We start from the raw sequence: 16,452 nt of genomic DNA on the forward strand, positions 1-16,452 counted from the left end.
CACTCAACAGAGTCTTTTTATACTTTCTTAACTGGCTTTAGTCTCAAGTGTTGTAACCAAATAAATATACTGGCCCACATGTACAAACACTTACAATTACAGTAGTTTCAAAATTAAAAATGAATGTAAAGGTGATAGTGGGTGCAAAAGAATCTCCAAGCCTTGAAGACCTCTATGCTCCAAAGATATGTAAAAGGCAGGACAACTGTATCTTCACCAAGTGTTCAGTGGAGTCTATGCATCTTGTTCTTTTTCACTTTTTTTGCTCCCGGCATGTTTTAACACCCTAGAACTACATATGTCAAGACTTACATTACTGTGATCCTATCATTCCGCCGACACTGAGACTGATTTTTAAAGTATTTTTTTTCAAGGAAGATAAAATAATCTCTATTTTAAAATAATTCCTAGTCCCAAAATTCTGTCTGAGCCAGGGATATGAAACAGGTGACTCGCTGGATATATTTATGTGACTGGCATATTACAAACCAAATTATTTGCAATGCCACTGCTCAGTTGATAAGGAGCTCCTTCAAGAATAATAAGTTTATGAACAAAAGGAACCAGGCTAACCTAAAATGTAAATTTCAATGTTACATTATCTTCTAAGGTTTGTAGGCAACCCACAACAGCTACAATAAAAAGGAAAATTTACTGTCGTGGACTTAATTTCTTTGGAGCAGCAATTTCCACAATACTGGCATTAGGAGGCATTGAAATCCTGGCCTGCTACTATTTCATTGTGCATTATCACGAGAGATTGACAGGTGAGAAGAAAAAAAGTATAATCTACTGGGGAAATATCTCTGGAGTAAAAAAAACACAGAATGAAGGTAGAAAAGAGAAATAATTTTACAAGAACATGCTTGCCCTGCAAGAAATAATGGTTTTTAATAACATGGCCCCAAATAAATACACGCTTATCACCCAACTGCTCATCTTATACACAAGGGAGGCAGCATCCCTATATGAATCGCTATCTTTACTTATTTCATTCCAATCCTCTGTGCTGCAGGGGATAAATTCTGACACATCTCTACTAGGTGTGACTTAATGGGTTTGGAAAACAAAACTTATTTGCCACTGTTTTATCCCTTTCTGTCTCTGCTGCTCATCTTCCCCAGAAATGATGTGTAGACTCCACTGAGAGCAACCAGTTCTTATATTCAAACATTTATAGTAGCTAGCCATTTTAGCTGCAGGAGAGTGAACTACACCCTCGACTTTAATTTTTTGGAGGAACAGGAACTGTGTGCCACAGTACTGTGAAATCTGATAAACATGGTTATGAGCAGCTGGGCTGCGAAACTATCCAGAACCAGACCAATGCTTGCATTACAGGCACTGCTTCAAGAATGCACCTCTTTCATTAGGAATTACAGCTTGGTAGGAGGAGGTGGTTGCCTTACACAGACTCCTAAATGCTATTTATTGACTCCAAATCTGGAACTATCTGCAAGACACTCCATGGCTACTCCTTCACAAGAATACAAGTTTTACAGGAGATGGGGAGCAGCTGGCTAACTTTCAGACCATCTGCAAACAAAATCATGTCACTTACTGACTAGAAAATGATGTTTTAGCTGCCACATCACAGACTATGGGTTTTAGCAGTTAATGCTTGCCCGCAGGATGAGACCACCATTTACCCCCTGAAGGTCATTACAGTAAGCAATCAATATCTGCAGTGAATTGGTTCTATGCACTCTACGGTAGGCGAGCAGAAGCAGGCAGCTGACAGACTCCCTGGAGGTAGGGAGGATGAAAAATGTGGTGTAGCTAGGGCTTATGAGAACTTCCACTACTGCCTTATGCCATTTTAATAGGGTCTTACTGTATAACCCTCAACTCACATTGGGAGTCTCTGCAAACCTTGCAAAACTGCAAAGCCTTGTGAGAGGGACTGTGAAGCCTTGCAAAGTGAATCTTATAAACCCCTGTTGAAAATAGCATAAGGAATAGCAAGTGACAACAAGTCCAGTCAGCCACATCTGCCTTGCATAGGAACTCCAATGCTGTAAAGGAAGAAGTGGGTGGCTGCACACTCCTCACTGTGGATTTAAATGTACAGTAATGTGGACATATGAATGCATTGTGGGTTGAGCCCACGTCTTAGCCCCAACATTTTCAAGCTGTTGGGGCTAAGATAGGTGGTACTCTCACGCAAGGGTGTCATGCAGTAGTAGTATGGTAAAAGTATTGAAAGAATCCATGTCCAAATCTATATACATCCATAAAGCTCACTGTATGATCTTGAGCAAGTCAACCAACGTATTTCTCAGGAATATTTTGAGGATAACATTGAGGTTGAGGAGAAAAGATTATCAGGTTTGCCATGATAAGGGAAGGTAAAATACAATACCTGTAACTAGAGATGGAATCCACAGCCTTATAGCTATTCCTGCCCCAGGCCAGCACATAAATTATGGGTCTGGTACCATTAACCCAGCTATAAAAAAGAAGAACATGCCTTACTAGGGCATATGAGAAGTTGGTGAACAGAATTAGGGAAAAATAAGCATGAGAACAAGAATAAGCACAGCTGCCCGCAACCTCTGCAAGGAGACCAATAATATCTGGCTCTCCTCAAGTGGCATCAATCCAGAAGTATTGGATCCCTTAATTAATTGTGTTACACTTTCAATTTATACTGGAAACCTGAGGATGGGACTGCCATGCTGTATATATTTTTAAATCACTTTGGTAAACTTTTAGCTAAAGGTTGGTGGATAAATGCTTTAAATAAATAAAGGGGGGTACAAAGAATAGGCTATATAAGGAGGAAGATGCCACAAATGCTGGTTCACCTGCTAGATTATCAAAGCCAATAGTCTTTGGACCTTATTCTGTAAGGATGTGAGCATCAGCAGGATGAGGGTAAAAAACAAAGACAGCCTGGCCCCACCCAAACAGACTTCATCAACTTCATCTGCAGCACTGCAAAAGGCTCTGGCTATTTTGGAATCCCCACAGCATTATTCAAATAAAGATCCCTTTCTGAGTAAAGTGGAGGTGTTTCAGTATAACTGAAAGCTAATCCAAGCCTTGACACACAGAAGAATATTTAAATATACTTGTGTCTACAGTTACCAATGGACATATTTTAGAAAATGTTTTTGAACAATTATGAAAGGAGTTAACAGCGTTCCCAAAGGGGGGGGGGGACCAAGTTATTTAAGGCTGAGCCCTCTCATCTTTATGATTTCATACCCTGTCACAGCAGAATCTTCTCATCAAAAACTCCAAAGTTTCCCTATATGTGTAGTCAAAATGTTTCCCTGAATGGCATGGCACCATCACTGCAGAGACGTGAACTGCACTAGTATTCAGTGATGTCATCGGAGGACATGGCAAAGCACAAAGACTCGACAAAAACCCTACACATACTATTCTCTTCCTACAAAAACAAAAGAAAGCAGGGAATGTCTCAAAGCAACATGCACTATGCCATCAGTATTCCAAACAATTACTGGGTCAACAGCCTTGCTCAGTGCAAGCCAATGTACTGAGAGTAACACTGATGCTCCAAATAACAAACATAAAGCAACTGTTTTTGATGAGCAGATTTGTGACATCTTTTCACACACTGCATCAGCTCTATAGATTAGTCACAAGATCTCAAACAAGAGGAGTGGAGAGAGATGTTTTCCATGCAAATAAAAAAAGGGGGGACACCACATTCCACAAGGCAGAGGAAAAACATTCTTATAATAAATGTATACCTACAGAAATGGCCACTATAACCAACAATAAACCAATAATTCATGAGTGATTAACCCAGCTGTCAATTTTGTTGAGCATGAGTATATGTTAAAGCAGTCTTGCTATCTTGGGTATCACTGCCTCAAAATACAAGTTTCAGGGCAAATTTCCACAGATTGTTTTGCATCAAGCTCAAAACATGCTCTCAAACAGAAATAGAAAACCTTTAATGATGTTTCTGTCAATTATGGAACTCATGTACAACACGTTATAATCATAAATTTAATTTGTCAAAACCTGCCTGTGAGATAAAAATTAACAACTCCCACTTTATAAATGAGTACTATGTTCATCAGGTTGTTGTGAGCACAAGGCTGCCCACCTATTTATTTATTATTTATTTATTTGCTTTATTTCTATACCGCATTTTTCAGCCCTTAACAGGCAACTCAATGCGGTTTTTTATTCACCATTTTTCCAGATCCAGTAGAACATGTCCCACTCCTTTCTTTAGATATTAGCCTTGTTACCAAATAAAGAACTCAAACTTAAAATGTGTAACATTTAAGTATTTTCTCAGTATTTTCCAGAAATAAATCTAATTTGTCAAAACATGCCTTTGAGGTAAAAATTACCAACTCCCACTTTATAAATGAGTAATATGTTTATCAGGCTGTTGTGAGCAAAAGGCTCTCCACCAAGTCACCATTTCTCCAGATCCAGTAGAACATGTCCCACTCCTTCACATACTAGCCTCGTAACCAAATAAAGAACTCCAACTTAAAATGTGTAACATTTAAGTATTTTCCAAAAAAAAGTTTACAAATGTTCAAGGGAAAAAGAAGTATTATAAGTACTATGCGTGTGTATAGTTTCTTCAGAACTGAATTCTTCAGAGGCACCAGTATGTCAGGCAAGTACAAGTAGACCCCCCCCCCCCCAAACACACTGCTCCAATTGTGGCTTATTATGTGCAAACTTATTATGTGTAAATATAGTCTATTCTTTTTTTCTTTGTTAATCACCTGAATGCAACAAATTAGTTCAAATTATCTTCACCAGTTTTGAAACAATAAATTCTAACTGTACTGTCAGCAATCCATATTTACAGGTCTGACTTCTGCAGATCTGATTATTGCTAGAAATTCTCTCTAGGAATCTCCACCTGAAGTTTACAATAGAGCCATGGAGGAGGACCTAAAGATTTCAATATTTTCTCAGGTAAAAAAACCTTTTAAAAATGTGTGGTTTTCACTTTCATGGAGGTCTTCTACCCCTAACCTTAGTGAAGTAGTGAGCTGACTGTAATATAACTTCTACCATGTCATGAAGCAAAGAACAAAACAGGCATTTGCAAGGTATCTTCACCTCAATTTATCAGGCAAGCATATGTTCATTTGAACTCAGCCAATGTTTTCTGCTGCGCTTTTGAGTTTTATTACAATTAAGTAATTCAAAACATAGAGGAAAAAGTCATAAGTCAAAAACTTCAATTATTATCAGACCATTGTTGGATTCTGGCATGTAAAACTGACAAAAATGCAGATCAGCTTTACATGCAAGTGAAAATATCTGCAGAGCTCACAAATGAGATTATAGGTAAACCAAGCTTTTTTATTTTTATATATATATATATATATATATATATATATATATATATATCAGTATACATATGCACAAGAAGTCAGTTGGATCTAAGTTGGGGAGAAAAGAGTTCAAATCCTCTTTCAGCTGTCAATCTCAATGGGTGACATTACACTGTTTCAATTTATCGTCCTAACCTATCTCACATGACTGCTTTAGGGATAAAATGAAGAGAAGGGGTGATGATATACAACAACTTGAACAACTAGGCAAAAGACAGCAGAATATGTATATAATTTATTGATAGTGTCAAACACTGGTGCATGTGGGCCTCATTTCTTCTCTGCTTCGGGCACCTGACTGATTTATAGGACTTACATTTCTTCAGTCCCCTTTGTACTGCTTGATCCAGCATGAACTGACAAGCACCCTCTATCTGCAAGTTTCCATTTTCCTCAAAATTTACAAGGGATGACAGGTAATTCAGACCTTTCATTTTCCCCCAATGGAAGTAACGAGTCAGCTGTAATATAAGTATAGAACAGATTATTTCTCAACCATGCAAAAGGCTTTTGCACTTGATAACAGTGAGCGGAAAAAACTAGGTCTGAATCCGCTTAAGTGCAAATATGCTACATGGCATTTAATTTCAGAAAGTGTGAAATAAATGATTACAGAAATATTCCAGCTCAATTAAAGTCATTTATGTTTGCATATTACAGTCCCTTATATTTGGACTTTAATAGTAAGTCATCTTATAGCAAGGCCTCAGAAAGCTGTCATTCTAGAGAAATCATTATTATGGCTAAATACAATGGTTCTACTGGAGGTTATAGGAAGATGCTCCTCCCCTCTTCCAGCCCTAAAATTATCTTCCTTGTTTAGAAAGGCTCCAGGGGGTTTCCCAGTTCTTCCAATCTAGTTTGGGTGTGGACAGAATATGTGCAGTGCTTCCACTGTTTCACCAGTGGAATGCCACTATGAAATATGGTCCTGTGGTACAGTAGTTTTGATCAGATCAGACTCCAATGTATTTTCATGCATTCTCAGACAATTGTAGTGTGTCTAAGAGCAACTGCCTGATTGATTAAGTAACGTTCATCTGAATATACTTATTGGTGTTGTTGCGTGTATACGTCATCAAGATATTCTTACACTGGTCAAAACAGAATGGGGACACATCTGAATCTATAAAGAGAATGATGAATATTTCTCAAATTCATAATTAGCATTAAATGTGTCTGAACCATTCAACACTTGAAAATGAGGATCTGGAGACAAACATTCAGGTAATACTCAAATAGTGAGGTGCTTCTAATAGGGTCTAACATGTTGCTAGCCACCAGGAATCATTTCCCTGGCAACACATTTCAGTCCATTGAAGACACACAAGACCCCTCTGGGAGTTCTATGTGAAACCAGACACTCACAGTGGTGGGGAGAAGTTATGCTTCCAGTTTATACTACGGAGGAAAGATACAGCCACTCTATCATGTCCTCCATGAATTCATGGCATATTACAAAAGGCATATTACAGTAGGCCACAAATGGTTTAAAGTGCTTCTTGCACTCTGAAAAATTCTTGCAGCTTCCAAGCATCTTCATGCTCAACTTAGGACAAGTGGCTGATGTAATAATGCCTTTCCTCTCCAAAGTCTTCTGCACATGAAAGATGAAGAGGTAGTCTTTGGGGCAGGTACAAAGGATAGATAGTGTTTTAGATGCTCCAGAGCTGCTTGACAAACGTAATAGGGATGGATTCGGACCCCTTAGTTTTATGATTTTTTTTTTGCTTTAGTACATAACAGAAAGCAAGTTAATGTAATGGATACTTACACAGGTGAAGTATTTTTGAGAACAGCACAGCTATTCAATTTTAAATGGAAGACTCCATGCCTCATCTTAATTTACAGAAGAAACTATTCCTCCTAGAATATTAGTGAAAAGGGACAGGTGACCTTTGGTGTATCACAAGGCAAGAGAGGAAGAAACATCTCAACTCAGAAAGTGCCAACAGCTCAATAAAACAAAGCCATCTTTCATGACCTTCACACTTGCTATAAATAATCATGAGGATATGTCCCATTTCATCCCATAGTCTGATTGTGGAGCTATGAGTCTAACAAAGAACAGAGCCATTCTAGAACATTCCACAAAGAAATAAAAAATATATAAAGACCTCACTAGGTAGGGGAAAAGCATATATTCTATTATTTCATATTATCTGAAGCTGACACTAGAATACCTTAATACTCTTATTTTTAAGGCCAGCATTAACCCCAAAAGAGCTAATACCAGCTCTGTGAAAGCATCCGAACCCACCCCAGTCCTGAGAGTAACTTCCAATCTATCATACAAGATAAAATATTACTTACTCCCTGATGTGGTATGAAAACATCACTTTTTGTGAGAGATGATAAATCCCTTTAATGTAAAGAGGCTTCCCTGCAAATATGGTGTCATGGCATGGTACTGTCTCACCTAATCTGCTCACTCTGCAATAAGATTTCTCAGCTTCAACCCAGAAAGTGAAGAATGGCAAATACATCTTGGGCTATATAAATATGAAGCCTCTTTCAAAAACAGCACAACAAAGCAACTCCACAAATAAAAGTATTCACATAGCCACGCATAGCCCAAGATATCTGGTACATACTGAATTTTAAATTCAAATGATGCATTACCCCATAGGAGGCCTTGTCCCACACAACATACTTCTTACTGATCCTTAAAATAGCCGCTGGAGAAGAAAAACAATATTTTAAAAATGTATCTCTTAGTTTCAATCAGGGCAACTTTAGCTTAGCTGCTATATCCAAAGAGAAGTGCTGACTTCACTGGCAGGAAATCTACACTAAGGGCCCTTTTTCCACACAGCCGTATGTACCAGAATATCAGGGCAGATGATCCACAATATGGAGCTCCCAGTGGCACTATGGGTTAAACCCTTGTGCTGGCAGGACTACTGACAAAAAAGGTTGTGGTTTGAATCCAGGGAGTGGGTGAGCTTCTGTCTGTCAGCTCCAGCTTCTCATGTGGGAGCATGCGAGAAGCTTGCCACAGAATGGTAGAACATCTGGGCATCCACTGGACAATGTCCTTGCAGACAGGCAATTCTTTCACACTAGAAGCAACTTGCAGTTTCTCAAGTTGCTCCTGACACGAAAAAAAAAATCCACAATCTCTGCTTTGAACTGTTATCTGAGTCCACACTGCCATATAGCACAATGTGGATTTTACACAGCTGTGAGGATGGGGCCTAAAGCAATGGCCAGAGTTGAGACAATGTGTCACAATGGGAAGAAAGTGTTCCTGATGTTATCTCCAACCAACTTTTGGGCACACTGAACTCAGGTAGCAAATTTAATCATGAGTAAGGCAGAGAAACACAAGGATGCATTTGTCGCACAAACACTGGGTGTGTCACTGGGTAGTTTGGCACTACTTTAACTACTATGGAATCCTGGGAGATGTAGTTTGGCAAGGCTCCAGGGTTGATTGGCTGAGAAAGGATAAACGCCTTGTAAAATGACAACTCCCATGATTACCTAACATTATGTGCTATGCATTGGTTTTACAGCTTAGTTGCTTTTACCTCTAGTTCAGGCATGGGCAGACTTCTGCCCTCCAGGTGTTTTGGACTTCAACTCCCACAATTCCTAACAGCTGGTAGGCTGTTAGGAATTGTGGGAGTTGAAGTCCAAAACACCTGGAGGGCCGAAGTCTGCCCTTGCCTGCTCTAGTTAAACTGGAGACATCTTTCAAAACAAGACAAATAAATAAAGATCAGAAAGGAGGGTGATCTGATTATGCATTGTTGTTATTTTGGGGGGGGGGGGAGACACAATATAATCGTGATTTATTTACAAATCCTACAATGAGACGCACCCCAATCAAGGCCAACTCCTAAAAGACCTATGAAAAGGTTCCTGTGAGATAAAGAAGGTGTCAGTGACAGGATCCTTGAGGGACAGACTCCCACTCCATATCTGAATACAGGCCCCTGCCCTAGATTGACATTCATGCAGGAAGACAGAGAGAGACCTCCCTCCGAAGGCGCGAGGGCCGTGCCTCCATTGTAAAGGGTCCTTTTCCTTCTTCCCCGTAGCCCCGCCCCTCGCAGCCCCCGCCCCTTCGGGCCTGGCCTTCCCTCACTCACCAGGTAGAGGTTCCTCCCGCCCGCCGGCTCCTCCTCCTCCTCCCCTCCCTCCTCACAGGCCGGAGCTGAAGCCCGAAATCCCCAGCGGGAGGGGACGGTGTTCAACTGGCAGCTCCGTGCCTGAGGAGAGGAGGGGAGGCCACGGGAGGGCGTCAGTGGCTCCGGAAGGCGATGGCCCCGTCTGGGCGCAGGTCCCACTCGCCCGGCTCCGCTCGGCGGATAACAATAGGGCTGCCGGCGCCGCGGCGCCGCTTTTATACCGCGCACCACGTGACGCGCCTCGGCGTTCCCCTCCCTCTCCCTCGTGAGCGGGCGCGTGGCAAGGCGGGAAATGGAGTCTCCCTCGCAACTAGCACTGCGCATGCGCCTTGGGAAGGACGCCGCTAGCAAGGAACTCACGTTCCTAAGGGCACTGGGGGATGGAGTCCTTGGATGGAGGCGGTCAGGACAAGGGCATGTAGCTTCGTGCACGCCACCTAGCGATGGCAATCGCTCATTACACCAGAGCAATTATCCACTTGAAATCCTGTGGCTGCCTCCTGCAGAATTCTGGGGTTTGTAGTTTAGGGGAGGGGGCTTTAAAATGTTTAGCCAGAGATCCTGGGCCTCACTAAACTACAAACCCCAGAATCCTTCAGGAGGCAGCCACAGGATTGAAAGACAAGTGATGAGTTCCTAAAGCTAGGTATAACAAGACCTGCCAATAGCTTCTATTCTCTCTCTTTTCCACCAAGCAGGGCACTGAAGAACATGAATACCTATTAGGTAAAAGTAGAGTAAGGAGCCCCCGGTGGCGCAGTGGGTTAAAGCACTGAGCTGCTGAGCTTGTTGATCGAAAGGTCGCAAGTTCGATTCCGGGGAGCGGCGTGAGCTTCCGCTGTCAGCCCTAGCTTCTGCCAACCAAGCAGTTCGAAAACATGCAAATGTGAGTAGATCAATAGGTACCCCTCCGGCAGGAAGGTAACGGCACTCCATGCAGTCATGCCAGCCATGTGACCTTGGAGGTGTCTACGGACAACGCTGGCTCTTCGGCTTAAAAATGGAGATGAGCACCACACCCCAGAGTCAGACATGACTGGACTTAATGTCAGGGGACTACCTTTACTAAAAGTAGAGTCAATGATATCGTATGTGTGTGAGAGAGAATGAGAAATCCCCCCCTCCCCCTCTTTTCCTTCTTACCTTTTTCCACACTTTCCTATCCCTACCCAATTGTTCCAACACTTTTTATGTATCCAAAATCCACAATAAAAATATTCCAAAAAAAAAAAAAAGAAAGAACATGAATACCTATTGGGGAGGAAAGTTCTGAGAGTGCCATGGACCGCAAGAAGATCCAACCAGTCCATACTTCAGGAAATAAAGCCCGACTGCTCATTGGAAGGAATAATAATAATAATAATCTTTATTTCTAACCCGCCACCATCTCGCACACAGAAAACTGTGCAACTTGGAAGGCGCAGAACAAACTGCACTCTGGCACCACGAGATGCAGAGCCAACCTTAAGAAATGGGGCTACAAAGTGGAATCCACAACATGCGAGCGTGGAGAAGAGCAAACCACTGACCACCTGCTGCAATACAACCTGAGCCCTGCCACATGCACAATTGAGGACCTTCTTGCAGCAACACCAGAGGCACTCCAAGTGGCCAGCTATTGGTCAAAGGACATTTAATCAACTACCAAGCTTGCAAACTTTGTGTTTTTGTTTGTCTGTTTGTTTGTTAAAAAATGCAATGCAACTGTTTGGTCTGCCCCCGACATGATAAATAAATAAATACCATCTTCCTGAATGGGACTCAGGGCGGCTAACATGAGGCCAAGCCCAAAATAATACAACATAATACAGGATATTAGAGGCCAAGATGAAGTACTTTGGCCACATCATGAGAAGAAAGGAAAGCTTAGAGAAGACAATGATGCTGGGGAAAATGGAAGGAAAAAGGAAGAGGGGCCAACCAAGGGCAAGATGGATGGATGGTATCCTTGAAGTGATTGGATTGACCTTGAAGGAGTGGTGATGGCCAACAGGGAGCTTTGGCGTGGGCTGGTCCATGAAGTCACAAAGCGTCAGAAACAACTGAATGAATGAACAACAACAATCCCATATCCAAAGTTTTGGTTTTAGCTTTTGGTTTAACCCAGTGGTTCTCAGCCCATGTTTTGGCCTTCAACTCCCAGAAATCCTAACAGATGGAAAACTGACTGGGATTTCTAGGAGTTGTAGGCCAAAACACCTGGGGATCCACAGGCAGAGAACCACTGCTTTATCCATTCTGTTTAATTATATTTCAATATTTATATGGTGTCGGTGTTAAATGGTAATTTGTAGTTTTTAGTGTTGTGGGCCACTTTTGAGTCTCCTTGAAAGAGAATAATCTCTTGGGGATGAAAGTCAAGTCTAAGCATGACATTAATTTGTTTCACATGCACCTTATACATATACATTAGAGGCAATTTTATACACTGTATTTATATGTGTCTGTGTATACGTGTGTGTGTGTGCTTGCATGTCTGTGTTTACTGCAAAGGCTGTTGCTAGGTGATATCGCCCTTTGTGATGTCACTGGGAAAGAAAGGACTTATATGAGAAGAAAGGAGGGGAGGAAAAAAGAAAAAGAAAGGAAAGAAGAAAGAAGGACGGGAGTGAGGGAAGAGTATGAGGGTAGGAAAAGGGAAGAGAAAGGAAAGAAAGAAATGAGAGCGATTGAAAGTATATATATACAGTAGAATCTCATTTATCCAACATAAATGGGCCAGCAGAATGCTGGATAAGTGAAAATGTTGGGTAATAAGAAGGGATTAAGGAAATGCCTACTGAATGTCAAATTACGTTATGATTTTACAAATTAAGCATGTTTTACAACAAATCAACAGAAAAGGTAGTTCAATACATGGTAACGTTGTGCAGTAATTACTGTATTTACAAATTTAGCACCAAAACATCACAATGTATTGAAACAGCTGTGGATCTGTGTGGGAGGCAGACTGCGTTGGATAATACAGAATGTTGGATGAGCAAAAGCTGGATAAGCGAGAGTCTACACACACACACACACACACATATATATTCATGACAGGAGCAACTTGAAAAACTGCAAGTCGCTTCTGGTGTGAGAGAATTAGCCATTTGCAAGGACGTTGCCCAGAGGACGCCCAGATTTTGTACCATCCTGTGGGAGGCTTCTCTCATGTCCCCATGAGAAGCTGGAGCTGACAGATGGGAGCTCGCCCCACTTCCTGGATTTGAACCACCGACCTTTCAGTCAGCAGTCCTGCCGGCACAAGGGTTTAATCCATTGCGCCACTAGGGACTCCCTATGAAGGTATATGGGGGATACAGAGGAAAGGAAGAGCCACAAAGAGAGCCCACTGTTGCCAAAGCACTGCAATGGAGGCACTGTAAGGTAGGCTTTCTCAGAGCTGGAGAAGGGAGGAAGCAAGCAGGGAGCACTCCCGATACCACCCAGGCAATGCCACGTATGTACGTAAGTTTTTAATTATTTTGGGCATGAAACAAAATGTGTGTACAAAGAACCATGCAAAAGCATCACTATGTCAAGTCTCCCATTATTTTGGAGCAGTTTGGATTTTGAATGAAGGATACTCTATACAAGATTCAAAAGATGTAACTTGTTAGAAGGGGGGGGGGGAGTCTAATACAGTACTCCAAGCAGCCATCTCCTTCTATATAAACAGTAAGGTACTTGACAATCTCACACTGGGATTCTTGATAGTGGCAGAGTTATCATTATATTATAATACAAATTTCACTAAATTTTACAGATTTATAAATGTATATAACGCTTCTGTCTACCCACCTTTAAAGAATATTAATGTTTCGGTGTCAAGTAACAATGAAGACTGAGGTTGGCATGTAAATGTAAAATCTGTATTTCAAAGTCTCCCCATCAAAGCTCGGTGTATTTTGCTGGAGGCAGTTTAACTTCTATACATGGTAATATATGCTCCAATGCCTTTAAGAACAGCTACTCAAGCAAGGCTAGGGTGGCAGCTTTAATTTAAGACCAGCTTGGTTCATTTGATTTTCACTTTCCAGCAATGCCAGCGCAAATGCTATGCCACACCAAATAAGGACGGACAGAAGAGAAAGTGGGGAGGTGAGTTATGGCTCACAGAACTAACTCTCTTTCTCCCTCTCACACATCCTTCATGTCAGCACCATGCCACCGAAATCCCATTTACTGTAAATGTCAGAATAGTCAAAAGAAATAGAAATCCCCTCTTCTACATTACTATTAAAGGTACAGGGGTCCTTGTCCTGTGTTTTACTTGGCAATCCTAAAATGTGTATACAGTCAGCCCTCCACATTCGCTAGGATTAGGGGCACAGGCCCCAATGAAAGTGAAAAACTGCAAAAAGAAATTGGTATTGTTTTACCTGAGAAAACGTCTCTCTAGGAATTGTATAGGTCTTCCAATTTCACTCCATTTATTTCCACTGGAAGCTGCTAGAGAATCGCACCAGATGACTTAAAACATTCCTAAAGAGGTCTTTTTTTCTAGAAACCTCAAAGTCAGTGGTTCTCAACCTGTGGGTTCCCAGATGTTTTGGCCTTCAACTCCCAGAAATCTTAACAGCTAGTAAACTGGCTGGGATTTCTGGGAGTTGTAGGTCAAAACACCTGGGGACCCACAAGTTGAGAACCACTGCTCCAGGTCCTCCAGCATGAATGGAGGAAGCTGACTATAGAGTCACACTGGAGAACTTAGAGCAGCTTCAATCAAATCCATGATTAAATCTACCTAAGTCAAAAGCACAATTGTGGAGAGATGACTGTACATACATAAATGAAGATACATGCTTTAAAATTACAGCAAATGTTTTACACTGAATTACTTGACTGCGGTAGCTGCAGAAAAGGGAAGTACTTCATGTATTAAAAACGTAGCTGGCTTTTGAGAAAACAACCAGGAAAGGGGGTTAAAAATATTAGTACAGTAGAGTCTTGCTTATGCAACATAAACAGGCCGGCAGAATGGTGGATAAGCAAAAATGTTGGATAAGAAGGGATTAAGGAAAAGCCAATTAAACATCAAATTACGTTATGATTTTACAAATTAAGCACCAAACATAATGTTTTCAAACAAATAGACAGAAAAAGCAGTTCAATAGATGTAGTAATTACTGTATTTATGAATTTAGCACCAAAACAGACAAGGGTTCTTTTATTTTTCCCACCCTGGACATTATTCCTGGTGGGAGGCAGACTGCGTTGGATAATACAGAATGTTGGATGAGTGAAGGTTGGATAAGCGAGACTACTGTATTTAAGACTTATGAAAACCGAACAAGCTATTTCTACAGGCCCTACTCTGCCCACCAAAGCAGTCTGTGTACACTGACATTAGCATTGCACTCCTATATAGACTTGTCTCCAAGTAAATTAAAGTACTTATTCCTTAATAGTATTTATTAGAATCCTGTAAGAGCTTCAGGCTCAATGCAGTTGTTTCTGGTGCTCACCAGAAATGGTCAGTTCCTGAATAGGTCACCTTGGGCTCTTTCACACTAGTTACTGCTCTATAATTCCATTTTAATTACCATGGCAACAACCTGTGGAATCCTAGGATTTGCATTTAGAATCTCCAGGCAGAGAAAACTGGCTGCTTTAAATGTTTTCTCCTTTACGCATGTGCACATTTTCCTATGCTAAGATATGCTATAACCTGTGCTGGAGCCCACCTGGAGAATAGTGCTAAGTTCCTTTTAATTTTCTTTTGGCAAGAGCTATGTTTGTGTGTGTGTGTGCCCAGAAAGGTATGTTTTTTTCTAGGAAAGATGGAAGGTACGAAAAATAGTTATCCTGGATAACTAGAAAAGTTAAAATGTATGTTTAAACACCAATGGCATATGTAGGTGTAGGGAAATACATCTCCCCCAATATGGCATTGTGAGACTGAACTACTGGATATAAGTTACTGGATAGAAGAACTGTGAATTCCAAATCCACCAATGTGGAGAGGCACCTGTATATTGTTGCCACCATTGCCATTGTGTCGGGGTTTTTTGTTTTTGTTTTTTATAGTTTCTCCTGTTACCACACACACACCCTAAAGACTATGATGTGATAAAGACTTAAATTGAATTTCAAGTGTCTAGACAAGCACCAGCAACAAAGTGCACTTTAATTCTATGGACATGAGTAACTACAATGGTGATGCCTAGCCCAGTTTAAACCACAAAATAATTAACATAATCAGCTTGATAATAACACTGAGAAAACTTATGCATAAAGTTAGAGACTACTTTGTGAGACACTGACCACCATTCAGTCCAATCTATGGAGTAACTCTTCAATTTATGTATTGTCGAAGGCTTTCATGGCCGGAATCACTGGGTTGTTGTAGGTAGTGAGGTGAGGATGCTTGCCATAGATGCAAGCAAAACATCAGGAGAGAATGCCTCTAGAACATGGCCATATAACCCGAAAAAACCTACAACAACCTAACTCTTCAATTGAAACTAGTCATCCACTGCTACTTATAGTCTGATACAAGAAAATCCTCTAGGAAGAATAGTGCTACACTCTAGCTAGCTACACCAGTAAGTGTATATTACGACACAAGAAAATCTTCAGTAACTTAATTGTAAATTTATCATGAACAGGTTCCAGCTATTGCCAACGTACACTGTTGGGAACTGTTCTACCAACCACTGCATACAATAATTTCTTGAGGAATGTAACCTGATCTTCCACTTCTGTATGTCATTTCTTGGAATTTGGCTGTATCAACTTCAGTCTGAACATGATAAGGACAAAAATCCTAGTCTTTCCATTCAAACAGCCACTCTCCCAACACTACTAAAGAGATAATGGCAGCAAATTGACATGTGTACCCATTCATCTTTGGCATCATGTTTAGCTTCTATCAGTGAGCTTTCCGGCTTAGCCAAATTACAGTCTTCCATTTTATTGCAAATTACAGTCCTATGAACTTGCTGCAACTGTCTACACTTAACCTTTCTTGGCTAGTTGATCTT

At 41.0% G+C, this 16,452-nt stretch overlaps 1 protein-coding gene across 2 annotated transcripts in view; it reads right to left on the reverse strand.

Moving 5' to 3' along the window:
* Positions 1-9,686, reverse strand: part of CSRNP2 (cysteine and serine rich nuclear protein 2) — a 40,623-nt gene extending 30,937 nt beyond the window's left edge. For both annotated transcript variants that reach the window (XR_009630660.2, XM_060762810.2), the window contains exon 1: positions 9,446-9,686. The gene's annotated coding sequence lies outside the window, so the exon portion shown is untranslated. The remainder of the gene's footprint in view (positions 1-9,445) is intronic.
* Positions 9,687-16,452: the final 6,766 nt, after the last annotated feature.

Source organism: Anolis sagrei, chromosome 2, assembly GCF_037176765.1.
Source record: "Anolis sagrei isolate rAnoSag1 chromosome 2, rAnoSag1.mat, whole genome shotgun sequence".
Classification (NCBI taxonomy): Eukaryota; Metazoa; Chordata; class Lepidosauria; order Squamata; family Dactyloidae; genus Anolis; species Anolis sagrei.